At 41.9% G+C, this 27,181-nt stretch overlaps 1 protein-coding gene and 1 long non-coding RNA gene across 5 annotated transcripts in view; one reads left to right on the forward strand and one right to left on the reverse strand.

The window, feature by feature from the left end:
• The window catches only part of Runx1 (RUNX family transcription factor 1), a 237,047-nt gene that overhangs the window by 47,780 nt on the left and 162,086 nt on the right, over positions 1–27,181 (forward strand). The gene's annotated exons all lie outside the window — the stretch shown is intronic.
• On the reverse strand, positions 4,791–9,898 carry LOC147830329 (uncharacterized). Its single transcript, XR_015451807.1, has 3 exons — positions 9,664–9,898; positions 8,238–8,350; positions 4,791–6,236 (listed from the first exon to the last, which is right to left on the reverse strand). It is a non-coding gene; the product is annotated as an uncharacterized LOC147830329 (long non-coding RNA).

Below are 27,181 nucleotides of genomic sequence, written 5' to 3' on the forward strand. Positions count from 1 at the left end.
TCGTTTTGGGGAGCTCTGCCAAGAGCAGCCAGATCACTCCAGCCTCCAATCCTTGTCTCTGGGGCCAGCTGGCATGAGATAAAGGGCCACTCTGCCCAACTGTTTGTGCCCCGCTCACCCACAGACCTAAATTCAGGGTTCTTAATGCTGATGGCCACTGTAACTCACCAACTGAGCCTAAGAATAGATCCACTTCCCGATAGGTACGTGCCTTGGGAAAAGGCTATCAAATCACCCATTTGTGGAGTGGAGTGGACAAGATTGGGTTCTTCAAGGAAAATGGTTTTGCTCTGGAATACAGATTTGGTGATTTTACCGCATGGGTGGATATGTAGTGGGTTAAGAGGATTTGGTTGAGTCTTAAGAAAAAAACGTTGGCAGTGAAATGAACTGAAGACTTGGCTATCCACTTCTTCCTTACCTTCAAAGTTGAGGCTCATGGTGCTCAAAGGCAAAGAAAGCGCCATAGGGGACAAGGAAGATGGTGGAGGAGGTGGCGTGGGGAAGGAGAGAGACGTAGTCAGGAACTGCTGCTGTTATCTCAGAAAGTCACACAGTGGCCTCTGGACATTGTGTGGCCCTTCTGAGGAAGCCGCAGGGACGTTCTTGGGGAAGTGAGGGTGATCTCTACAGCCCCATCAGGTTCCTTTTCCTAAACCCTTTTCTTCTTCTCTCCGTCCTCTCTCTCAAAGGTTCTTGCATCCCAAAATATTTTCCAGAGAGGAAATCGGGGCAGCAAAGATATTCGAGAGCTCAACTCTTTCCTGATAGACTCAAAGTTTAAAAGAGAAACAGCCTAGAATGCAACAGTGCCTACACCACACCATAAATTTTAAGTTGTGGACATTTAGGTACTGTCACCAGGGCAACACAGGCAGAGGGAGAGAGAGAGGAGAGAGAAATGCTCAGAGAACCCCAGGTGACCACTAGCACAGCCCTCATGTGAAGCTACCCCCAACCTTCCATCCCGTCTCGCAGAACACTTCCCAGCTCCCCACCTGCATCCCGAATGCTCACAGAAAGTCAGAGGAAGCATCCCAGTGTGGGGCAGGGAAAGGGTATGGTGTTGGTCTCAGGTTATGAAAATCGTCTCGGAGTCTGCCAGGAAGGAGTGGAGCCCGACAGCTCCCATCTGCACAGAGCTTCTCAGGCAGAGGAAATGGATTTGAATATCAGCAAGAAGAATTTAAGATAGATGATAGATGCAGGAAGAATCTTCAGACAGAAAGACTATTCAGCCCTGGAAGACATTCCTGCCTGTGGGATAAGCCCTGCTCTTTGAAGGTCTGGCAGTAAGTAAAGGTTCTATCATCTACCAAAGCAGATGATCAGCAAGATCCCTTCCAGGGCTGAGGCTACCTCATCATCTAATTTTAGCAATTCCTTTTGGCAAAGGGTGGGTTTCCCCTCTTCCTTCAGCTATCTGGGGTTCCACACACCATCTTTATGCTTCCTTTCATGTTGGCAGCTCTGCAGACTCAAGGCTAGATATGCAGCAGGAAGAGACCCACTCCAAACCATCCCATCGGCTGCCCTATTTCACTGCAGCAAGACAAAGCCTATTTTTTTTTTATTGTGAAGCTGAGGCACCCAGTTTGAAATTAAATATAGGCTAGCAGACTTGGGAGTCATACTCAGACATGATCATTTTGTCCACTGCCACCCAATATTCTCTCTCTTTACGGGGGGTAGGATGTTTAAACCATGACTTTATTTCCACTGTTCATTTAAAGTCTTCATTCATATTTTTAACTCATTATAAATGAATGCAATTTAAGCCTATCACGTAATGACAGAAAGTGGCTGGAAAGCCGTGAGAATGTATTTCTCACTGTGGAAACTACATGTTAGTCATTTTCTTCTCCCAGGGCAGTTTCTTCGATTCGGCTAAGGAAAATTTTTTTAAAGAAATCATAAGTTCCAAATTACTTTTTCATCTCAAAAGTTAGCCCTGTGGAAAATGTGGCAATGTTTCTGAATTTTTTGCAAAATATTGTGATGATATCTGTGTCCTATTGTTAAAGATCTAAACCTTACTGGACTTTTTTTAAATCAGAGGTATTGTGTGTGTGTGTGTGTGTGTGTGTGTGTGTGTGTTATTTTTAACCTTCTAGTCTCACAGTGTAAAGAAAAGTGATAAGCTCAAGGGGAAAGTTGTACTTCAGAAACGCCTAAGTTTCTAGATCATTTCCAGCCACACTTTCTGTAACAGAGATCTTTGTGAAAGTAACTTTTTTCCACTGACAGTTTCAATGAGAGAGCTGTTCTAAAGTACAGTAGAGGTGGACTACAGCGAGGAAAGAGCTTGGTATTCTCTTTCAAGCTGGCTATAATTTAAGAAGTGTCAACACTGTTCCCAGAACTCTGGTTTTAGGCCAAAGATTCCACCCTCATCTTCGCCTACCCCACAGCCCCCAGCTAGTGGTCTGACTTCATAAACACGTCCACCGGGTCTAAGAACGAGCTGCTAAGGGTCAGGCACATGGCAGGGCAGGCCCTGTGGGAGGCGTCTCTGCAATTTCGTCTCCTCGAGTCAATCTGAGCCTCAGACCCCAGCCTACAGCAGTAACCTCCCTTACTCTCCATTCCCCCTTCTGCACAAGGTCATGGGCTTTTGTCCCTTTCCCTCCCTTGAGCTCCCTTCCTCCTCCACTCTGACGCAGAATTGTCACCACTGAGCAGCACAGCCAGGCTGAATGACTGAAACCTGCTCCTGTGGGGCCCACACCTGGGAACTCTCCGAGGTGGTGATGCCTTGGGAGAATTCCTGCCCCATCAGGGAGAGTGACCCCGTCCCCTGTTGGTGGCACCATGGTACTCCCAAGCCTGAAGTTCCCTTCATCCTCACACCTATGGGCAGGCAGCTGACAGTCAAATAAAGTGTTCTTCAGGTGTTTGGAAGCAGACCAGTCTCTGTGCTCAAATTTCTGAAATGCATTTCTCTCCTGAATGGGAGACAGAGGTTTCTAAAAGCAGGAATGTGGATACAAGAAATCAAGTTTCTTGCAGGTCCAAAGATGCACCTACACCTACACATACCTATACCCACCATGTCCATTCCAAGAGGCAGAGAAGGTACGGAGAGCAGAGCAAGACTTTTGCTCTAAGGCCCATGTCAATAGAGGAGGATAAGTAAATTAAAGCACTTAAATCTCAATTTAGTCCCCAGAAAGGAACAATCTGTATTCCAATAAAGATCAAATCTCAGAGTTCTAATATTTTTTCTTAAAATGGGGAAAATATGATATAAATGCGTTACTCACTGTATCATTTTTAATTTACTCAAACTAACGAGAAATTAGTTCCCAGGTCACTGGGTCCCACCCCTTGTGGTCAGAGCTGGAAGGGTGAAAAGTGTCCTGGGAAGGGTGCAGTGTGCTGTGCGAGGCCTGGGGAACATGCTGGCCTCTCCAGGCACCTCCTGTCTTGCTCCCCGCCTCACCCAGCCCTGCACAACCAGCCTCCAACCCATTGTCGACTTCGGCCACTGGTCAAGTTTCCTTCCCAGCCCCAGTGCCACAGCGTTGGTGCAGAGCTGAGTCATGCTCTCCTGGACCTCCCACCACCCGGGAGTTACAAGTCACAATTCCAGTCAGGAAACCAAATTCACCACCCCAGAATTTGGCTGCGGTCTCTGACAGTGTCCGAGAACAGAGGTGCCCAGTCAATATTTAGGCTGGGAGATAATTCCTATTTCCTTGGGTCAACTTGCATCTATTGACTAATGTAAGTACACGTATAAAAGCCCATGTTTCGGAATATGAGCATAAAATACAAAACCCTTTATTATTTCCTCATTCGTGGAGGAAGGTCAGCTATCATTTCCTTTGGTTAACATCTTAGATGAATGCCTTATCTTTTCTCCAACCTTACAAAATGTCTGCAAAGATTATTAAATTTTTAAGAAAATTTTGAATGCCTGTTGCCAGTCAAGAAAATATTGCTTTTCCTGGATGCCCTGCTACTGTTCCATGACCCAGGGATTGTCAAAATGAGCTCCCCACCCAGTCATAACCTGTATCTTCTTCGTCTCCTTTCTCTGAAGGGTGATGCCCTTGTTTCTGTTCCTAATGGGACCTTTAAGACCATTCTTCCGCATGTTGCCAGGAACATGACTTTCAACAGAGTCACTTGCCCCACTTCAAAGAGTAGGAGAAAAATAGGCTTTTAGGAAAATTATTGAGTGGGGAATTTCAGTGGGTGATGTGGAAGAAATTAGACCAGTGCATTTATTCCAGCCTTTCCTCACATTCCTCGGTCACACATCTGTGTATTTGTGTGTGTTTGAGTGTGTGCATGTGTGTGTGTGTGTCTGGGAACCAGAAAATAGTCTGACAGTCTCCTCACCCCCTGCCCCAGCTCCTAGTAATGGCATTATTTCTGAGAAAGAACTCCTGTGGAAAGTCACCGAGGAATGCTGTAGGATCCTGGGACAGTTTCCTTTGCCTTTAGAATTGCTCATCTCTCCAAACTGGTCTTTTAAAATAATGATCTCTACTGCCCCATCCCTAATATTGACCTTGTCTTTTCCATTATTCTATCTTATCATTTGCTTGCATTTAAAATTACCATGTTCGCGAGTGATACCACTAAGATATATGAATTAGGTCTGGAAAGTTTGCCTTTTGCTGCTCGTGCAAATTTCAAATGCTCTTGGAAATGGCTACATGCGTCTTTCTCAAAGCAGCACCAAGAAGCACACTCAGGGTGAGGGCATCTCTTCCCGAGGCCCCAGTGCTCTTCTGGGCAGGTCAGGAGCATGGTCCTTTCAGGGAACTGTGGGCCTGGCTGCCAGCTCTGCCGGGGAACCTGCCCTGGGGAGACTGTGGTCTCCCTGCCGAGGTCTGGGCAGGCTGCCTGCACAGTCATCTGTTTTATTGCTGGCCTGAGATGAAGCAACCAGAGTTAGAAAGGATGCTCTGGCCACAGGGTGGGCTATCCTGCAACTTGAGGTCTGGGCTGAGCTCACTGGGCCCCGCCTGGACTGCCATGAGGACCCTGGTGTGAATGTGTGATCTCCTCACAGCTAAAGTGCACCATTCCATGTCCTGGGGCTTTAAATGTTATCGTGTTCACTTTTCTCACCTTTTAGCAAAGGGCCCCTCTTCCAGTCCCCTGGAGCTCTCTGAAACCTTTGCTTATGTGTGGATGGAGTGGTCGGTGCCTGCCTCCTCGAGACTGCTCCCACATGGACATTGAGACTGATCAGTCTCACTCATCCATCCCCAGTGCCCAGAACACTGCCTAATTCTGGTCCATTTTCTCCTGTGTTCTTCGTTTGTTTGTTTTGTTTTGTTGTGGTACTGAGGACTGGACCAGGGCCTTCACATGGAGCTGCATCTCCGGCCTTTTAAAACTTTTTTTACAACAGGGTCTCTAAGTTGCTAGTTGCTCAGGTTGTGTTTGAACTTGTGATCCTCCTGCCTCAGCCTCCCAGAGTGCTGGGATTACAAGCTAGGTGGCATTTTTATAAAAGGAAACTGAGGCCCCAGGTGGCTACCTCCAGCCTTCCCAGAGTCCACCTGGTGGGAATGTGCCTGCATTATGGCTTGTGCTCCAATTCTATGTCCCTCCCAATGTACCCACCTGTGAGAAGACCACACCAGCACACTGTGTAACCCCCACCACACTAGTCACTGGGTAGAACTTGCAGAGGTCAGGCCTGGCCTTGCCAAGGTCCTGAGAAAGAACAGAGATGTCCCAGGCCCTTGGCAGGCTAACCCACTCTCTGCAGACGTGGTTGGTCACTTTCCTGTGGCTGCCGTGACAAAATACCACCAACCAGGAGGCTGAAAACAATGGAAATCTACCCTCCCAGTTCTAGGGGCTGCAAGTCCAAAATCAAGGTTTTGGCAGAACGTGCACCCACAGAAAGCTCCGGGGCTTGGGGAGTTCTTTCTGTCTTTCTGCCTGCTGGGGGTGGCCAGCATCCTTGGCTGCCTTGGCTTCTGGACACATCACTCCAGTTTGTCCCTCCAGCATCATGTGGTGCTCTTCCTTGTGCCTCAGTTTTTTCTCTTTTTGATCAGCACACCCGTCCTAGATTTAGAACTGGCCTAATCCGGTATGACCTCACCTTAACCATTTACTTCTGCAAAAACCCTGTATCAGAACAAAGGCCTCTGCTGAGGTTCTGGACAGGACTACTCAACCCAGCTTAGAACAGGTGTCCATGGAAGACAGTCTCCATCCACCGCATTACAAGTTGTGTGACATCTGTGCCTCTACTTCCTCCCCTGTAAAACAGAAATACTGTAATAGCAATAATGGGAATAGTAGTAGTCCCTGCTTAACATAAACAGCAAGAGATACATAGAGTGGGTTAGATAAAGCCAGCCTGTAGATGTTTCACAGGAGTGACTTGGATAGCCCTGTCACAAAAGACCCTGCTAGGGGTGACAGACAAGGGAGAAGACTCAGGCCAGTTGGGAAATACAGAGCAGGCACACGACCACAGAGGAACAAGGAGGTACAGCCAGGGAAGAGAGGGGAGAAGACATTTTTGGTAGAAGTGAGAATATGTTCGAGGGCCTAGGGCAGGAAGGGGCCTGGGATGTTCTGAAAACTCCTGGCTGGTCAGGATGGCTGAAGCCCACATCCAGGGGCAGCTGGGATACAGCAGGCAAGGCAGGTAAGGTGGAACCACAGAGCCCAGCCCAGGCCTTTTCAGACCTCCAGGTCACTTCTGCCTTTAGCGATCAATTGTTCCTAAGCTCCTGGCTAGGCAGGGTTACACAGCCTCCCTGGAACCACCCACCCCTCAGCAAAGGTGTGGGAGGAGTGCATGATGACTCCTCCCAGAGCATTACTGATGTGTTTTATGGAAAAGTTGCTGTGTATTTACCTACTTTTAGGGAAAACTCACTCCTTGTGTCCAGGCACTACACCTATTAAGAAAGACATCTAGAGATATGTCTCCAGGGTTTGAGATATACTAGCAGCATGAAAATGGAAACTTTCAACCCAAACCCTCTCTCTGATCTATCTTTTGTGACCAGGCCCATTACATTTCCTCATTGTTCCTCACTGTGGCCTCTTAGGACTGTCATACACTGTCACACCTGCAACACTTATGAGATGGGATTCCTGCTCCTATTTGGGGAAGCCTCCAGTAGAAAGAAGCTTGTCCTCAGGTTCTCCTTTGATACAGGGTCCAGATCCCCTTTGTGCCACAGGCAGACTCTCTGTAGCTTCCAGTTTAAAATGACCTTCCTGACCGGCTGATCCTTCAGCTTGCTGCATGTGCATCTCTGATCCTGACTAATGGTTGGGACCTCCTAATGGCACCGCTGCAGTTTGGGTGTGGGTTGGGTGCTCCCCATGTACTCTGAGTTCAAATGTAATCCCCATTGTGAAGGATTATGAGGTAGGAACTTAATTTGATGCTGGTGTTTGGAGAAATCACTTTGGGAGGTGATTAGGGTTAGATGAGGCCATCAGGATGGATCCCCCCCACCCCGCCACCATGCTTGGATCCTGGTGGCTTTATATGAAAAGAGAGAGAGACACCAACAGGTGGACACACACACACTTGCCCCCCACCCTCCCTTCACTTGCCATGTGATGCTCTGTGCTGCCTTGGGACTTGGCCAGCAAAAGGGCCATTACTAGATGCAATCCTAGACATCTAGAACCATAGACCCAAAATAAACCTCTATTCTTTATAAAGTAAACTGCTTCCAGCATTTCGTTACAGTAAGGAAAGACTGACAGCTGACTAAGACCAAAACCAACAAGGAGATGCATACAGAGCAGCCCTTCAGGAGGAAGCTGTTCAGTAAAGCAACAGCAGGACAGAATTTCTGTGGCTTGGCTCAGTCCCTACACAGTGAGTCCCAAGTGAGCTGGAGGGAGAGAGCCATGGAAGTGCAGAGCAGGGAGTGGCCCTAGCAAGTGTGACACAGCTCACTTTACTGTGCCTCCCCATCTGCCATTGGGCTTTCTCTGTAAGTTCCTTCATTTCCTCCTCCCTCCACCCTCTGAGTAGCTCCCAACACAAGAAAACTTTGAACCAGATAGGGGTTAAGTAACTTGCTATTCAGCACATTCCTCCCCATTCCACAGATGGCAGGTGGGGGTCCTCAGAGTCCCCAGGGCCTGCTGAAGGGAACTTGATGCCTGAGTTCACCCTTTGCCCCACCTCTTAGAGCAGTCTGGAAGACTGCACTAAGAACTCCTGCTAGACATTTCAATCTTTGCAATGCAAAGCCATTTAAATTGTACCAGAAGGGACACACCCATGGCTTGCAGCCTTTCACAGTATCTTCAAAGGCAGCTCCAGGTGGATTCCATGTATTTCAAGCTGGTCAGTGGGGAGAGAAAGGACCATCTTCAGAGCTTCCCAAGTAGGCTGGAGGGAGAGAAATTTTATTAGTTGGGGGCACACTGTACAAGGCAGCTGCCCAGAGAGGGAATTTCAGAGGTCTCAAAGGTACCTTCCTCCCCCACTGACTGGCTAGAGCACCTCATGCCCAGTCTTCAGCAGAAATACATGAGGAGCATTCTTTTCACAAAGCATAGTACTGATGTGTCCTATGAAAAAGTTACTGAGCATTTATCTTTTTTTTTTTTGTCAACTATAGCTGTATGTGAGTTCTGTGAAGGCAGTTATCCCAGGAAGGATAAAACTATCGGTCTATCATTCTATCATTTAGAATTATGGCCATAGGAGAGGGGGAAGCCCATCCAAAAGTGAATTCTGGTAGTAGAGTCACCCACTGCTCAGCAGTAAAGTCAGCACTGATCAAAGCAGGAAACTACAGCAGGAACAAAAAGCCATGGATGCTGGGGAGGACTTCATGGTGCAGGTAGCATGGTAGCAGGCATGGGAGGAGTTCTGTGGACAAAGATGGGAAGGACAGCCCTGGCAACTGAAGGAAGAACTGCAGCAAATGCCTACAACACATTTTTCACAAGTACTAGATGACAGCACAGCATGGAGCAGGCTGCAGGCTGGGTACCCACTGTGGGGCAGGTGACAGGGGAAGTGAAGGGCATCCTTAGGCCAGCCTCCTTTGGTTCACCCTTGCTCATCAATTCATAGGATTTTTCCTAGAGACTTCCAGAAATAATTCACAAACCACAGCTCCTTTGAGCCCCACAGAACTTTGCAAGGAAAAGAGGGCTGGAAGAAATCACCCCATTCTGCTGAAAGCAAACCCAGGTCTAAAAGTTCCTGTCATTCCGGGGCCACCTGTGTGCTAGAGATGGGAGTGATTCCACAGCCTCAATCACATGGTGTCACAGTGGACTCTTGCCCAAGGCCAAACTGTCCTAGCCTGTCAGGAAGCCATGCCTGCCTTCCTTCCTGCCTGCCTTCCTTCCTTCCTTCCTTCCTTCCTGCCTTCCTTCCTTCCTGCCTGCCTGCCTGCCTTCCTTCCTTTCTTCCTTCCTTTTCTTTTTCTTTCTTTCTTTCTTTGCCTCTCTCTCTCTCTTCCTTTCTCTTTTGCCTTCTCTTTTTTCTAAGTGATTTAGATTATACAGAATTCCTGTGTCTGCAGAATGCTATAGACGGTGCTTAGGTCCATATCTTTGGTGCTTTTCTTGCCAGAATAAAATGTTCTCCACCACCACCACCCCCCCTTGGGTTTTATGAGAATTTTTTAAAGTCACGTCAGACTTCAAAGGAAACCTCCCAACCCTAAAGATCCCAAGCAGACTCACATTTGTGATTCTTTCTCATTCCTGCACGAAAAGGACAGCGGCGCTAACACATGTCTTGTCTCCCCTTGACGTCGAGCCTTCTGAAGTGATTTAGCAAAATCCCTACTTTCTCTCCAGACTCCTAAATTAGTGTGTCAGGATTCAGCAGCTGCCTCCTGAGCTCTGGTGACTTCACTCATCACCACCGACTCAAGCCCCCTACGTTGTGTCAGCACTCTGTCCTCCTTGAACTGCACGTCTGGCTTTCCTCAGTAGCTGGCTAAATACTCCTGTCCTCCCTAAGTCCCTGAGACCCTGGCCACAGGGCAGACAGAGCAAGATTTAATTGAATCTTTCGGCAGTGATTCACAGAACAAAGCCTGACTGTCTGACCTGAAAACCACACAGTGGGGAGTTTAGAAACCATCAACGTAGTCAAAACAATGTTCCTGGGGCAGCCATCGATTGGAAGTTCAAAGGCGGGAGATGGAAGTCAGGACTTCGTAATGGCAAGGGTGGGCCAAAGAAATATACTTACCTGGGCAGGCTGCCTTTGGGTGAAGCTTCCAGGGCCTTTAAATCATGTTAGTTACCTCAGATTGGCTCCAGGGGCAACGTGGCCTCCTGGGAAAAGCTTCCCAGCAGGAGAGGGAAAAGCTAAGTGGGCAGGATTGAGGGGCCGTGGCTAATTTCCTAGAGATAAGAAATTGCCACAAATGGGTGATTAAAAACAACAGAAATGTATTCTCACAGTTTTAAGATTTACATGCCTAAAGACTATATTCAGTATATAGGACTATATTCTCTCTAAAGTCTTCAGGGAAGAATCAGTGTTTGGTTATTTCAGCTTCTGGTGGCTCCCACACGTTTTCAACATTCTTTCAGTTATAGCTGTGTCACTCCCGTGTGTGCCTCTGTCTTCACAGGGTGTTGCCCTGGGGATTTCTGTGTCTGCTCCTCTTAGAAAGACTTTGGTCATTGAATTTAGTGGGCAGTCTAAACCACTATGACTTCTCTTAACCAATCACAATCATAGAGACCTTATTTCCAAATAAAGTTGCATTCTGAGGTTCCATGAGTACTGGGAGACACTGCAGGAAACATGGTCCTCTGCTGTCTCCTACATATGAGGTATGATGGAAAACTACAGTGAATATTACATTTTAAAAACTATTACAGTAAAAGACACATTATCATCAATCCCTCTCAATGTGTTTCTTGTTGCTTCAAGCACATTTACCCATCATTCTTGCCACTTTCTGAAGCAATTCTGGAAGTCTTCTTTTATAACTGTCCTTAGTTGCACTATTATGGTGGCCTTAATGTCCTGAATCCATTCAAAATGTTTATTTTTCATGGTCATTTTGTCTCTGAAGAAGAGCCAGGTGTCACACTCTGCCAGATCGGGTGAATTGGGTGGATGAAGACACATCATAATGTTTTTGTGAGCCTGCCTTTCCATTGGATGGCACTCAGCAGTGACGTTCACTGCATTTTTTCCCCATTAAGTTTAAAGGTACATTTTAGGTATAAAATACAGTTACTTTCATCATTAGGATCTTGTACCTTTACATGAGTATCTTGGTTCTCATTTTTTTCCCCCTTCCCCTGCCCTCCCTTCACCCCCTCCACCCTTCCCTGTTTGCAAAGACTTTGCTTCCATTTTTTTCCTTTTCTCATGTTTTTTCTTTTCCCTTCTTTCTTTTCCCCTACGCCTCCCACGTCCCCTGCTCCTTTAGACCTTTTCTTCCTATTACACAATATCAATTATACATTTTTTAAATTACAATATCAAGATCTAGGAGACATTACCACAGATTTTACAGAATTTTAAAGGATATAGAAAGCATATTACAAAAATCTTTTTTGAAATAAATTTGACAACTTCTAAGAAGTACCTTGGAAGACAAATTAATGAAACTAACTCTGGAGGAAATAGAAAACTTGAATAGCACCTATTAAAGAAAGTATATTCCTAGCTTGAAAACCTACCTATATGACAATGACAGGCTCATATGCATTTTAACTAATAAATTATATCAAACATTTGAAGCAGAAAAAAGAAGGAACACTTTTCCCCGCATTTTAGGAAATCAACATTGTGCTAATACTAAAACTGGATAAAGATAATAGAAGAAAAAAATATGAACATAGATAGAAATTTGTTTAACAAAACAAACTATTAGAAGTCAGATCTGGCAGTACGTAGAAAGTGGTTTTATTATAAGGATGGCAGTGTTGGTTCAGCAAAAGTCATCATTTTAACAGAGGAAAGGAAAAAGCCATATGATCCTGTTAGTAGTTGGAGGGAAAGTATTAGACTAAATTCTACAGCTGTTCATGGCAAAAGCTGTCAGGAGACTAGAAGTAGAACAGAAACTTCTGAACAGATCAAAGACATGCACTTCATACTTTCAGCAAAAATGCCTTATATGAATGGAGAAGATACAGTGGTTTCTCACTAAGGTGGGGAACAAGGGCAGATATGCCTACTCTTCATCTGTCCATTAAACTTTGAAACATAGGCCCAAACTAAAATAGTCTGGCAATAAAATGACACAATTAGGATAGGATTGGCAAGGTAGAAGTAAAATCTTTATATGTAGATGGAATGATCATCTACAGAGAAAATACTAAATCTCTAGGAGCCCCTAGAAGTTGTATTTGAATTTATCAGGATTGGAAAATACAAGGTATGTATAAAAATTCAGATCTATGTATACTTGCTATAAATGAAGAATTGGATATTGAAATTTAAAAGTTATGTAGGAGTAAAAAGGACCTAGAAAAGTAAAAAGAAAAAAAAACAGTGTTGGAAGACGTTTAGTACCTAATTTTAAGACTTCCTCTAAAGCTACAGAAATCAAGGCAGTGTTGGTGTGAGGAAAGACATATAGATCACTGGAATAACACAGAGAATCTAGAAATAGAACCACACATATATGGTCCACTGAGTTTTGAAAAATTATTTAACAGTAACATTTTATAGAACATAAACTCACTTCAAGAGCCAAGGAAAAGATAGTGTTTTCACAAATGGCACTAGAACACCTGGTATCTGTATATAAAAAATTAACCTCAACCCTTATTTCCATATATAAAAATAACTTGAAAGGATCTATGAACCTAAATATGAAAGACTAAAGAACTTTAAGAAGAAATTATAAAGGAAAATATTTACAAATTCAGGGAAGGCGAGAATTTTCTAGGATATAAAAAAATGATGTATAAAAGAAAAACATTGATAAATGAGATTCCATCAAAATTTAGAACTTTAAATGACATCGTTAAGAAAATGAAAAGTAGTCCTTAAACAGACCGTATTTATAATGCATATAACCTATGACCAGAATATATAAAGAACACTTACAGCTCATTAATAGACAACCCAATTAAAAAGTAGACACAAGAAGATGATAAATAGCCAGTACAGCAAAAGGAAAGGTGTGCAACACTAGAATCAGAAAAATACTAATCAGTACAATAACAAGATTGAATTATACATTCATTAGGGAGATGAAGTTAAAAGTTTGGAAAGAACAAATGTCAGCTTAGGTGTGAACCAGTTAGAACTTTCTAATACAGCTAATGTGAATGTAAAATGATAAAACCATTTTGGAAAACAATATAGAAATTTCTTGTATTACTGTTAAGAACCAATAGTCCTTAAGTTTTTACTTGAGAGGAATGAAAACACATGTTCACAACAGATTTGTGCATACAAGTTGAGTACCCCCTATCTGAAATTCCTGGGACCAGTGTGTTTCAGATTTTCATTTGAAATCCACTTGATCTGCAAAGAAGATAGCTACTCCTGCTTTTTTTTTTTTTTCAGGTTCCTGTCACATGGAGTATTGTTTTCCACCCTTTAACTTTCAGACTATGAGTTTCTTTTTTAATTAAATGAGTTTCTTGTATACAGCATATTGTTGGATCTTGCATCTTGAACCATCCTGCCAGTCTATTTCTTTTGATTGGTGAATTGAGACCATTAACATTGATGGTTATAACTGCAACATATTGACTTAACATTGTCATGACTTTTTTGTTTTGTTGGATTCTCCCCCTTTGCATTTAATTTCTTGTCATGCCTGATGGATTCATTCTGCTGGGCTTCCTAGGGTTCTGATCCTCATTGTCTTTTCCTAGGATATTGTCTAAAATTTTTTGGAGTGGTGGTTTGGTATTCATGAAGTTCCTGAGGTGCTCTTTGTTGTGAAAGCATCTTATTTCTCCATCAATTTTGAATGATAGTTTTACAGGGTACATCAATCTGGGTTGGAGGTTTTTTTCCCTTAGGGCTTGGAGTACGTCACTTCAAGCTCTTCTTGCCTTGAGGGTTTGTGTTGAAAAGTCTGCTGTGATTCTTATGGGCTTTCCTTTGTATGCGATTTGTTTCTTTTCTCTAACTGCTTGTAGAACTTTGTTCTTCTGTTGAGTTTCTGGAATCTTAACAATTATATGCCTATGTGTAGATTTTTTTTCAATGCAGGCTAGTTGGAGTCCTATATGCCTCACTTATCTGTATGTCAAGTTCTTTTCCCCTGCTTGGGAAGTTTTCTGCCATCACTTCTGTGAACAGTTATTTTATGTCATCTGCACTCTCTCCTGTTTCTTCATTGACTCCAATCAGTCTTATGTTATTCTTCTTTGTACCATCTAGCAGCTGCTGGATTGATTTCTTGTGGTGCCTTACAATTTTGAAGCAATTTTTCTTTTCCTGGTCACTAATTGCAATCTTATCTTCTATATCTGAAATTCTGTCCTCACATTGGCTCATTCTGCTGCATAGACTTTCAGTGGAGTTTTTAATCTGCTGGAAATCTGTTTGTATCTGTTTTATGGATTCCACTTGTTTCCTATGTTGGGATTCCATCATGTTCCTCGGCTTCTCTCTAGATTTATTAATCATGTCTTGCACTGTGAGCACAATCTCTGCTGTTATCTGAGAAATTATTTCTGATTTCATTTTTTCCAAATCCTCTTTTGTTGCCAGTTCAGTTGGTCCAGGTGGTTGAGTATCAGAGGGTTCCATCTCATTTGCCTTTGGGTTTGCTGTAGGTGATCTGCAAGTCTGGTTTTGAGACTTGTTTCCATGTCTTCTCATTTTGATGGGGGGGGCGGGGTGCTGCTGGCACCTGCATGGCTCACCTCCTCTGTGCTGGCGGGGGTGGTATGGCAGCCCAGAAGCCTCCTCTTGTCCATTCAGTGCATTTTTGGTCATACCTCTTAAAGACACTCACAAAAGAGGACTTCCTGAACTGCTTCAAAAAGTTTGCAAAAGGGAAAGAGACCAAGAGATGGAAGGAGGTGATGGGGAAAGGAGGGAAAGGAGATCAAAAGAGAATTTAATTGTGCTATGTACATGTATGAACTCCACACAATGAATGTAATCATTATGTACTGTAAACATGTGCTAATAAAAATTTTTTAATTTTTAAAAACTAAATTAGTATTGGCACTTTGAAATTAAAAAATTTGTAAGAATGATGGGACAAGTGTGTTTGAAACAAAGGGAGAATTTTTGAGAGAGGTTAATGGCAATGTGTCCTTTACTGTAATAAATTTTCTATAAATTTAAATATTCATCATATATTTTGATCAAAGCCCCTATGGCCCCTCTGCCCCCATCTTGTGGCATCAATTATTGCTATCCTCCATTTTGAAATCTCTTCCACAGACTAAAATCCTGGAGCTGTGTGTTGAGGTATGACCCTTTCAAGTTTCATGTTGAAAAAACAAACAGTGATGTCTTTGAACACAGTTGTTATGGTTTGATGATGGCACAGTGTAAGTTAGTGTAGGTGGCCTATAAGGGGAAACCAGCACTTAGGACCTACATGACTGTCAGAGCAATCAGAGCAAATACTTCTATCACAGATAGTTACATCTGATACCACTTACCTGATGAAGGAAATTTTGATTGCAGTAAAATGACCAATAATATAATACAGGAGAATAACATATAAATGAATAATGTGGGTGCTTATCCCGTTAGTAACAGTGCCTCTGTATATGTGAGAAAGGAAGATAAGCCCACTGAGGAACCCTAAAATGTGCATTAAGGACACCCTTCAATGTTAGAAGTAGGGTCAGGACAGGTGTTAGGGTGTGGTTGGCCTCAGAATGGTTGAACACTAACCATAGGCTAAGATCTTTCACAGCAAAAATCATGTGATCTCTAAGATCTCACATTCTAGAATGTTTCTCCATCCTCAATTTTAATTCCTTCCCTATCTACCCTCTTCATGCCTACTGACTGTATTTTTCATCCTCATAGTCACTGAAAATCCTTCTGGCCACCTGTTTCTTCATGCCAGACAGCACCCTCAGTTCTGCCGTAATCGGCCTGAACCCTAGGCTCATTCCTGCTCCATCAGCCCCATTGCAAAACACTGTGGTTGGACCATGAGGAAAATGAAGGACTTTTCTATCCAAAATGTGCTTTAAATCCTTTGCATCTTTCAGCAGAGCTCTGAGTTCTTTACCTTTGTCATTTATTCACTCAAAATGACCACTGCATGTTGCCTCCCTTATACAAACTCCACGATTTCCTTTTTCTATTCTCACTTGAGGCTTCTTTCTAAGAAATGTTGGAATCACAAAACCACTTTGATATGGACTTTTTTCCATTTTAACCTGTGCACTCAGGACCTGAGTTATCCACACACAGCTTCTACCAGGCTCTGTCTAGAAGGGCAGGTTCAAACCCGGCCATGGACCACAGCTGACCCCTGTACCAGGAAACTTGTTCTCTGGAGTGATTCTCTCACCCCTGAGCTTCTGAATAGAACAGTGAGCACCGAGGAAGGCTCCTGTTAACTTCCTTCCTTCCTTGCTTCCTTCCATCCTTCCTTCCTTTCTTCCTTTTCTCCTTCCTTCCTTCCCACAATATGATTTATCTGCACCTTGATGTCTCCTCTTTCTGATGAACAGTGCATCTGTCCCATCACTTTCCAGAAACATGGCAGAGATGAGTGATCCTGCCCTCTGACCTTACTGATCCTACTTCCTCTGCTCCTCATTCCCTTCTCTTCCTCTCCTGCTCTTGGTTTCTCTTCACCAGCTAGGCATTTATCCTGACTTAATATCCTTTCTTTTTGGCTCTGCCATTCCTGCTACCATCTTCATTCTTCTTTCCCTTTTGTTACCAGTACCTCAGAAGTAATGAGTCTCAAACCATTTTTCCCAAAATACACCAGGGAGTTGTAGCCATGGAAATGGGCTACTCCACAGATAAGTTATATGGTAGACTATAATTCTAAGATTGTTTCTAATACCATCTCTTTTACTTACCCTGGCCTGAGACATCCTGGTGCACAGTGGCATACTAAGATTAATCCATTTTGCTAACTGATCTGATACAGTAGAACCTAAAGTCTAAATCATCTCATCCTTTGAAAAAGATTCTCCCACTCTTTGGCCCTTCATTTTCACAGTAGTGATTTCCTCTATATCACATTACTACTATTCTATCCACAGTTCTCCTCTGGCTACTCTTCATTTTTACTCCAAACATTCTATAGTCTTGTCTCTTTCTAGCCCACCTTCTTCCCTTTGGGAATCTTGTTACTCTTGGCTTGAACACACAGGCCCATGATTGGCAACTTAGACCCTCCAGGCCAGCCATCTTGGATCACTGGCCTTCCATTTAGTTGACTTGAACAGATCTATGGAGATGTCACCCTGAGGAAACTTGGGCAAATGTGTCACAGGTTTAATTCATCATCACCTTCTCAGACTTTTTAATTTCCCTATTTCTGGAAATGGCCCTTGGTCAATAGGGCTAATACTTAAAAGTTGATTTTGATACTCCTGTCCTTCACTCCCAGATTCAACCACTGTCTAAGTTCTATCTAGTCTACCTCCATGATGTTTCTAAAGCCCAGCCCCAGCTTACTAAGAACCATTTGTTGTAGGCCTAGGACACAAGAGACATTGTATGAAACAAAACAGTAAAGAGATTGTGGGTAATTACCATGTAATATAATTTGCATTTCTTTGACATTCAGGAAGCCCTGTATGGTATAAAATATTTTGAAACTCAAGTATCCAACGTATTGGTAACAACTTGTCAAAAAAGTGAAAACTATTTATTATTGGTAGTAATATTAGAGGCAAAGTTATTTCAGTATTTATTAGTAAGAGTAACCATAGTATTAAAAGTTAAGTAGCTTTTCTTGTACCTCTATTTGCCAAAGTCTATAAGAATTTCAGAGAAATAAGGCCACTGTTTCTGGAAAGAGTGACTCATTCAGAGATAGGTTAGCTTAGCACTTTCTATGATGCACATCATCACTTGAGCTTCTAATGCTTAACCTTCCTACAAGATACACTGAAAAACAAGACAGATTTCTGGAGTGAGTGGAGTGGGCATGGTCCAATAACACCTAATCCTCCAAAAATCCTACCTTATGCACTTGCACTGATGTTTAATGCCTTCTCACTTTACATCGTACCAGACATCTCTGGGTGGGGGAAGCTACAGAGGAAAAAGAACCAGGTGCCTGGAATATTCCTGAAGCTTCATCTTGGAAGCAGCTTAGAGTAGGAGACTCCCACAATGGGCCCACTTGCCTTCAAAACTTGATCCTACTATCTATGTGTTGTGAGATCATGGGGAAGTAGCTGAATGTCTCTAAATGAAAGTGGATATAGTAATATCATATTTTTAATGAGACTAGATTTTATTCAGTATAAAGAGAAAATTGACATCTAGGTAGGCTAAGAGTCTAATCGGCAGTAGCTGTCTAAGCTCGAGCATTTGAGTCTCTCTTTCTCTCTCTCTCTTTCTCTCTCTCTCTCTCTCTGTGTGTGTGTGAGAGTGTGTGTGTGTGTCTAAAACGCACCCAATTTCTGACTTCTTAATTGAGCCTTGGACAAAATCTAGAACACCAGAAAGAGCTCCCTCTCCATCAAGAGTAAACCTTCTCCATTTTGCTTAGCATGTGACATAAATGGTAGCTCTCTAGGTAGATACTGCTTCAAAGTCTGTTCCCAGAGGAGTTCTCTGTACCTAGTGTATGGCAGAGGAGATTATTGAAATTCTTGATGACAAATAGTATAGCAATTTCTAATTATAACGCTTGCAGGAGAGAAGCACTCAGTGTGCCTAATGTTGGAAAAAGATCAAGGATCTTCATGACTGGCGGACAGAGCAAAGCACCTCCTATATGTATAGGCACCTTTAGCAATGGCATGTGCTGGTGCATAAAGCCAACAACGTGGTATTGGTTGCTTCTGATTGGCTTTACAACTGCATGTTTAATAGTTCTTCCAAGACCGGCTCTTTCAGGCTTTTGTCCAAATATCAGTCAACCCCATATAAAGAAGGGAGATTTCGGGGCTGGGGATTTAGCTCAGTGGTTCTGGCGCCTGCCTTGCAAGCGCAAGGTCCCAAGTTCGATCCCCAGTACCAAAAAAAAAAAGAAGGGAGATTTGATAGGGAACACCTCACTGTACTCATGGCAAAAGGCTGTAGATACCAAAAACACAGGGCTCAGACCATTTTTCTTGCTAAGGAAATAGATACAGCCACTGTGAAACTTAAAGCCATGTTATTATGGTAAAAGGAGATTCAGAAAGAAAATGGGTCATTTGGAACTGGTAAATGATCAAACCAAAGGAATCAAATTAATTATCAAGTAAAATCTACTGTGAAAATCAGTAATTCATAAGGCTAGAAATAATATTTTTCTGAATTCCATAGCTCATATGGATCCAAATAATTATAAAATCTAGTTATTAGTAAATCCATAAATAATGTCATAGTAGGTATCAAATTAACAATTAAACCTATTTTAGGTGCTCAAATAAACTTTCAGATAAAAAACAAACCCAGTCTTGGATGAGGTAAGTCTATCCAAGGAACATCTGTTTATTAGTATTGGTCCAGTGGTTCCTTATTTTTTGTTGTTTATTGTTTCTAAACATTTGAATAGTTCTGTTATAGATTTTTGCATCCAGCTTTTCAGTAGGAAGTCAAAATAGTAGTTCCACACCTCAGTTATCTTAAACAATAACAGATTTGTCATTTTATCACCACCAGAATCAAATATGTGGTCCTTGTTTCTGTGGCCAAAACAGGGACCCCAGGAGGAAGATCTATTTTTCTCACATCAGATTGGTGTCAAAGGAAAGGAGTTCAAATCAAATCCTCAAAGATGTTATTACAGCAACTTTCCCCTATTTGGGACCTCAGGTGCTGTTGAGCCTAAGAGGGACCCTTCCACAAACTCTGCTTTCTCCTTTGATATTTTAGCCTCTTAATCATTTTAAGACAACAACCCATAACTGACAATTCTGCTGATAAACTACCTTTATAATGATAGAGTTGGTGTTCAAATTTCCACCTACGTCTTCTCTAAGTTGGTGACCTAATTGTAGCTGCTGCTTCCAGGAGAAATACTCACTTGTTTAACCTCAAGTTATTTCTGGGCACAGCTGAAATAAAACAAATTGCTTTTTAAACTTATGATTCCAGATTCTGTGTCTTATTTTCCATTTCTCCTTGTCCATTTTTCCATGTAGGTTTTATCTGCTACCTACAAACCATGAAAAACAAATTATTCTGTCTGAATCTTTTGGAAAACCCTCCTTGCTGGCACACATTCACATTGCCTGATGCTTTTTCTCGTTTTGAATTTCTGGAAGGGGAAATCCTCCTTATGAGAAGACTTAACTTTCCATCAGTAATGGGGAAAACCATTTCTCTTGGGATAGTCGGGGTGGCTTTATGGGAGAAAACTCAGCAGAAACAAAAATCCACACAACTGGTTTTTAATAGGAGTCTCTTTCTTCTGTGATGTTGATCCTGATCCTATCTGGAGACAGAAGTAAACTAAGATGGGCACTGAAAAAAGTATGGAGCCTAACACTACACTGAATTTTGGAAATTGCTGTCTCATTTGGGTGCTCTTAAAGTGTGACCTTTATAACTTGAAATAATATCCCCACCTCCTCATATCTTCCTAGGCAGAACCCCTACCTCCAGGATAGATTTGTCCAGGTACTCCCTGTGACCTGTGGGGTGACCATCCTGGCTGGGACTGAGCCCTTTGCCTGCTTTGGTGGATAAACTTCACGGCCCCTTCCTTTCTGTGATGTCCTTAGTGCTTCCAAGACGACTTCCTTAGAAAAAAAAAAAAAATAGAGAAAAGTGGTTTCAGAGAAATTCATGTGTTATTCATAGAGAAAAGTGAGACCTAGAGGGATTCAAAGACCTGCTCCTCAGTGACAAAGCCAAGATCAAAGTGATACCAGATCCTTACATGGCACTGACTCTCAAGCCAGCACTGTTCTAAGGACTTCATGTACATCAACTCAAGTGATCCTTCCAAAAGCTTGCAGGGCAGGTGTTATAATCCCATCTTAGAGCAAGTACCTCATCCAGGCCAGGCACTAACTGGGCCAGGGCTGTGTTGAAACTAGGCAACTCAATTCTAGAGTCCAGTGAGCTCAGCGCTGGACTCTGCTTTGCCAAGGCAACGTCCCAGACTCTGGGCCTTCCCTTTTGCCTTGTATGATATTGCTTTGGGACCAAGGAGAGAAAAAGTTTGTTAATGAAAATTTAGGCCACCTTTTATATTCCTAGAAACATCACCAATGTCTAACCAATGTACTTAAAAATAAGTGTGACTGAAAAGTGAATATGCAATAGGCTTGCGAGTTGATATACAGTCATGCAACACATAATGACGTTTCAGTCAACCACAGACCACATTTGATGATGGTCCTACAAATACTGCCTACTGACATTGTAGCCACCTTAGTGTGTGTAACTAGACTCTATGATGTTCTCACTGTGATGAAACTGCCCAGTGACATGTTTCTCAGGATATACCCCAGTCATTAAGTGACCCATATTTGTATATGTCTGCAGGAAAGATAGTCAAAATGCTGAGCAACAGATAGAGCAAGAAAACAAGGAAGGTGGCCCTAAAATGACCAATATGGCCTCCTTCGGACAGACTGACTAAATATCAGTCTAGTCATTTTTAAATTAGCATTCATTTGTCACAGTCTGCCTGAATGAAACCATCAGCCACACCAAACCACATATGTACCTACATAATTCTCTGATAAATCACCAGGTAAAACATCCATAGAGAGTCTTTTCTTAATAAGTATCATTTGATTGTAATTATAGAGAATGTTTGGCATTGACCTCTGAGTTACCAACCTATACAAGAAAAAATATGCACTGGCTATAAAGTCTGTGGTTTAAAGAAAAGATTTAGAAGGGCTGTAACTCATAAAACTTGTTGCATGTCTGGGAACAGGGGCTTCAGAATCTGTTGCTGGGTTTGGAGTGACATTCCAGAACCTGAGAATGGGGATATATGTATTTTAGGCTCCTAATCACCAATGCATACTTGGAGCCTTTGGACCCCCATCCCTGGTAGGAGGTAGAGAATCTGTACTCCCCAGCTCAAGGAACAATGGTCTGTCTCCTAAGACACAAGGAAACCACCTGGACCAGAATGGACAAAAGTGTTGTTTTCATCTGAGAACTCTGGCAAGGGAGACCCCAAGATCACCTAAAAACTTTTTGCATCCAGGTGGCTTAGAAAAACATGCCTCAATATCAGCAAACAGAGGTTCAAATAATAAAACAGCCCACAGTTTATCAGCCTAACTGGCAGAAACATCAGTCTCTCCCTTCATTACTCTCTACAGCTGTTCTTAAATACTGGGGTGCCCTTGTCCTAATCTGGCTCACAAAATAAGTAGCAAATGTTGAAAAAGTTAATGCTTTTTTAACCAGGAAACACACAACTGTCAAAGATGTGAAACTGTGGCAGAGAAGTAACAAAAATTTTTTTTTAATAAAGTAATGTTCTCCCAGTGGCGTCTTGTTATTCTGGTAAAAATAGAATCTTTAAGTTTGACAACATTTTTTTTTTTGTCTTGGGAAAGTATGATAATAACACATCAAAACTAGGCTTTTGGTCATAGACATAACAGAAGGCAGTAAAAAGGGAAGAAATGTTCATTTCTTTTTTATTTTTAAAACAGCATTCCCATTCATCTAGCCAGAGAGGGCCACCTAGTTTTGCGATTGTAGAAAACTAACCAAGAAAGCATGTCCTTGCAGTCACTTGAAGCATTCCTTATTCTGTGAAGACCCTTGCCACGCCCCAAATTACCACATCCTTTATACATCTGTGGGTCACATGTGGAGGATATTAGGTCAAAGAAGGAGACAGGGTTTAGGTCTCTCCAGTAACACTCTCCACATGATTTTAGGGCCATGTCACCCCAGTGTGTTTTCAAACTACAAACACTCTTCTGGGAGCAACTTCTAAGCAGGTATAAAGGTACGTGTAATCCACTCCAGATCAAATACTTAACAGTCCTTCTACCCTGCCATCTGCTACATCCCTGCATAGTAATGACAGCTTAAAGCTTGCTTTGGGTTGAAGTTCAGCCTATCGCTCAGCTAAAGAAGGTGGTTATAGACTAAAGATGATACACCTTCAAATTAGAATTTTGATTGATACAATGGTGTCTTGAAAGGATTTGACCAAAATTGAATTTTGCAAAATGCACAACCTGCTAGCTATTTAAATCCATAGCCCAAACTCAATGAACGAAAATAACCCTCCAGGGACAATTTCTGGTAGATTTTAAAAGAAATAAATGTTCTCCTCCAACTGGAAGATTATCAAAAAATATAACACTTTTGTCAATGCTTGTTATGTTTCTGAAAATATCCATTCTTGAGATTGAAGAACAATTGATCCTGGGGAAGAGTGAGGAATTCAACACCACATGAGCTCTTATTATTTTCTAAATTTTTCATTTTCCTTTTAAAGATGAAATTGATAATTCTGACTTTACAAAACATCAATTTATGCAGTAGCCACAGTCAATAAAACAGCAACAAACAACACTGTATGCGCAACCACTATAATCTCCACTTGTCTTAGCCAAAAGGCTGAGAAGCAACCAACTACTATATTCTCAAATTGCAAAATTTTTATTACATTAATGTTTCTCCAAGGAATATTCATTCAGTTGGTGAAATGAATATTTTTATAGCCATCCCTTAAAAGATGGAACATTCCCTGTATAAGTGAGGCAGTTTGGAGAGATAAGTTCAAGATTTCAGAAGCATATTATATTGATGATTTCTCTCATGTTGTGTTTTGTGGTACCTACATATGTATATTTTCTTGACATTTCTATGACCATCACCTACCAGAATGTAGTGAGTAAGTCAATCAATCAAACAATCAATCAATATTGTTTAACAAAAATAGCCAGTAGCCAAAGGAAAGCGTAATCAACCAAAATGTGATTAACCATGATCCTCTAATAAGATTGCTCTCCCCGGTAATTCTCGAAGTTCTCTGTTTGATCTTTGCATCAAAACCTTTCATGTAGCATTTCTGTCAGTTGTCATCCAAATTGGCTTGGAGATTGTTTCTGTCCACCTTTCTATGAGGCAAACTTTCCTGGATACTAGTATTTCCATTATGGATCAAAACAGCTAGCCAAGCAGGCTTGAATCTGTCATGTATTTCCAGTGAAGGTGTTGTTGTACCTACAGGGAAGAATTGACCTCTCAGAGGTGAAAACAATCTTAGACATTATATTGGCTTGTGGTTCTCCAAACTTCAGTACTACCCAGTAAAATGTTATTCCTTAGTATTTCATTTCTCTCATTGGGAAAGATTTAATATTAATTTAATTTTCTCCTAGGAGGTTGATTGTGATTTAAAAAAAAGAACACATAGATGTGGAGAAATTTTTCCATTTGAGAAAGTAGGCACTTAACAGTATATTCATGAAAATGTGCTAATAAACACTATCTTCAGAATTCAAGTAAGACCTTGGTATTAATTTATAATTTCAGTACATTTCATTATTGAGTTCAAATAGTGTGAAATGTTTCACTTTTATATAGTAATTTTTTAAAAGGCCAATTGCTCTATTTTTTAAATATCCCTTCACATTTTCAATGAGGCATGAGTAATCTTCAGAATTAAATCATGGGCTTTAGACTTTCTAGGCTTTGTCCTGATTTTGTCAATCCCAAGCCAGAAATATTTAATGGCTTCCCTCTGCAGATAGAATACAACTCATTGGTCATAAAACCAAGACCCTCTAGGACTTAGGCCCAGTGTATCTTTCCAAAATGACTTTTCCCAGCTCCCTTTTATTTATATTCCAACATATAAGCTTCTCCTTTCTTTGCTTTTTGTTTTTGCTCACCCTGTTTCCTCTCCAAGAGTGTTTTTTCCCTTTCTCACATCCAGCTCCACATGCAGCTACTCCTCACTTTCCCAAGGTCACTGTTGTCACAAAGATTTCTACAGCCATTGTCTGCACCACACCCCTTCCCGGACTGGAAGGGATTGCTCCTCTCCTCTGACTTCATAGCTCACTGTCCTGAGGCCAGTCCTTAGGACATTCTGCACTTTCCACTGTATACTGTGGTGTTCCTTGTAGGATTTGGCTTCTTGGCCAAATTGAAAACTCCTGAAGAGCAACACTTTGACCTGACTTCTAGACCCCATGATCCAAAGGAAAGAGCTAGAAAAAGACATGGGGATAACATTTCCCCCTGCTGCTCACTAGCTGGATCTTCCTAGTAGAAGTCGATCATCCCTAATGCAAAAATCTGAAATGATCCAAAACCCAATATTTTTGACCTCCAACACAAGTAGAAAATTCCACCCATGATCTCATGTGCTAGGTGGCAATCAGATTGTAGACACACTAAAAATATTGTGTAAAATTACCTTCAGGCTATATACATAAATGAAACATAAATAGATTTTGTATTTAGACTTGGGTTCTAGCCCCCAGATGTCTCATTATATACACACATGTAATCTAAAATCTAAAAATCTCTGAAATGCAAGGTACTTCTGGTCCCAAGCATTTTAGATAAAGAATACTCAGCTTTTACTACACTCAGTTGCCTTCCTTTTTAGTATTGCTCCGAGCCTCGTTTTCTTGTCTGTAAAATGTGATATGTGAAGAAAATTTCATAAGCTCAAGTATCCAGTGCATAGTAGGTACTTATAGCTTATAAATTCACACATATGTAATGTCTGAGTCTGTGAGTCTATTGCCTAAAATGTTCTCTCCAAAAGTTTCAATGGCTAACTTGCAAAAACAGGTTCATTAATGGATTTGATAGAATAAATAAGACCAAGATAGCCTTTGCTATTTTTTATGGTGGTAATAGCTCCATTACTTTAAAAAAAAAATCTAGTGTGGGAAAGATCCTTTCTAGGATAGTTGGGAAGGAGATTTAGGTGAAAGGAGAAGCAGACGATAGCCCAGTAGGGTGGTATGCCTGTACAAGGGTGAGGTCATGTTCATTGTACCAGAGTTTCCACCAACCTCACTTTATTTATGTTGTGTTCCTCATCTGAACCTCAGATTTCAGGACTAGAAAAACAGAACCAAATGGAACATGAAAGGTAAAACAAGATCCAACCAAACACAGTGAGGTCTCTCTCTTTTCAAGTCAAAACTTGGCTGAACCACAAAGCTTCACCTGGTTTTGAGTAAAAACCACACTGAACCACCATTTTTTATTCATGATTTCAGTCTGAAAACAGAGTTTCAAGAAAAGCCTGCCCTAGTTTCAAAAGAGCTCCCTGGCAGAGATCTGGCACCCCTTTAGCTAAGGTGGATTCCCCCATCAGTAACCTGGGTCAACTAGCACTGGGAAATGCCCTCATGTTCTACCTCAGAAGCCCAGGGCTGACCAGTCTTGCTTGAGCAGTGACTGAGATGACTGAAACTATCAGCCATACCAACAGGCAATACAAGCAATTAGTCCATCTCTTTGTTCTTGGCTTTTTCATAAAACAGGATAACATTTGAAAGATGAATCCAAAAAGGAGACAGAGGCGCTTCATCTAAAGTTCTATATGTTTAAGGGCGGGGGGCAATTCTTAGAGTAATCCAGGCTAAAACTCATCATAAATGCTGAGATAACAAAGCAAAGGGACCAGACCAGAAGCACACGCTCATTGGAGGAAGGAAAACAAGCTTCACTTTTCCCTCCTCCCTATTTTCACAGCTATGATATCAGGGCTGGAGCCTTCCCTGGGGATAGGAGATTTTGTGTAATGCATATATGATGCTAGCAAGAGTAGAAAAGATTAAAATGCTTTTTAGAAGCTAACAGTGGCAGATAAGCCCTTTACTCTCTGTGACAATGACATCTGGGTTTTTAGTGACTTGAGGGGAAGCCACCACTGCACTCCTGGCAAATTAAATTAGCATTTGGGCTTTATAAGAGGATTTATAGGAGGGTTATTATAATGAACACACAGAAGAATGGAATGGACCTGTGATAAAACATTTATTACATAAAGAGGTAAAAAGTTTATAAAACTAACTATAAGAGAAAATAAACAGCATGTTAAAGATAACTTAGAGGCCAGGGATTTAGCTCAGTGGTTCCGTCGCCTGCCTTGCAAGCACAAGGACCCGAGTTCGATCCCCAGTACCAAAAAAACAAACAAACAAACAAAGATAACTTAGATCTCTGTGTGATACTGTAAAACTC

Source organism: Heterocephalus glaber, unplaced genomic scaffold, assembly GCF_053883595.1.
Source record: "Heterocephalus glaber isolate CG9 unplaced genomic scaffold, H.glaber_assembly_v1.0 deba00000122, whole genome shotgun sequence".
Taxonomy (NCBI): Eukaryota; Metazoa; Chordata; class Mammalia; order Rodentia; family Bathyergidae; genus Heterocephalus; species Heterocephalus glaber.